Genomic DNA, 1,285 nt, shown 5'->3' on the forward strand with positions numbered 1-1,285 from the left:
GGCAGGGCAGGGCAAGATGTTCCAGGAAAAGGGAGCAGGCTATGCAGAGGTTGAGATCCCAGAGAGCTCGGCCTCCAGGAACTGAACTGCCCTAGAAGGTCCAGCAGGCCTCAGGGCGTCACTATTAGTATGAAAGTGCTAGTTGTTATTGTTCTTCCTGATATTTTTCCTAAACCCAGGTATTTGTTATAGTACATTTCATCTCCATTATCTTATCTCATGCTCACCAGGAACCCTATAATGTAGGTGTTGTAGCTCCATTTCACAGATGAGGAGCCTGAGGCCAGGCACCGTCACATGGCTCAGTGAGTCTTAGAGAGTCTGAGGCTATGCCAGCCTGAGCTCCTTCACCTCCCACAGCTGCCTCAGGAGAGGGGTCACCTGAAATTGTGTCTGATACACCTTCATGCCTCTGGGTCAGAAGGGTATCAGTCACTCCTCAGGAAGCTGATGGAGGTGTTAAGGCACTGAATTTGTGCAATTCTATAGAGTAATTGGGGGGGTAAAGCCGAGAGACCTGGCCTTAAATAACAGCTCTGCCATGCGTTAGCAGTTGTATAAACGTGGGCAAGTTACTTAACTGATTCACTGGCCATCCCGCTGAGACTTGGAACTGAGTTCTTCCCTGCTTCACCGACAGGGGCGGTGCTACACAGCTCCAGAGTCTCCCCCAGTGCTGAGGTGGGGGTGTGTGGCAATGTGCTCCCATCAGACATGTGGTACCACTGAGACAACCATCAGTCCTGCCCACATGGTCCCGTTAGGCCCAGCAATTCTCTATTATCTTTGTGCCACGCTGGGGATTTGGGCATCTATTGTGAGTCTGCTTATAGTCACCCAGCCTAGATGCAGCCAGTAGCCATTCCTCCCTGGGGACTTGCTACCTCCCAGGAATCAGAACCAGGCTCCCTGTGGAGCAGGGACCTCCCCCACCAGGGAACTCTGTTTTTGCCCCTAGACACTATACCTGCAAATATCGTTCTTCCTTTCTTTCCTTTGCAAACCCTCTAATTTTCCCTCAAGCTCCTTGGGTTTTGGGAAAACAAAAGTGAGAAAGCTTTGCCTGCTTCTGCCTTCTGCTCTGCATCAGATCTTTCTCAAGGTTTCAGAGTTCAGAGCTGACCCTCTGCTTGAATGGGAGGAATAGAGAAGAGCAAATATGGGGGGGTGGGTGGGAAATGACAACATATTAAAATCTCAAGATATAAAATCTAGTTATACAGTCAAGAGATGACTGAGGTCCCTAAACTATAGAAGTAGGGTGGAGATAGAAGGGGATAAAGTC

This window comes from Eschrichtius robustus, chromosome 1, assembly GCF_028021215.1.
Source record: "Eschrichtius robustus isolate mEscRob2 chromosome 1, mEscRob2.pri, whole genome shotgun sequence".
NCBI classification, from domain to species: domain Eukaryota; kingdom Metazoa; phylum Chordata; class Mammalia; order Artiodactyla; family Eschrichtiidae; genus Eschrichtius; species Eschrichtius robustus.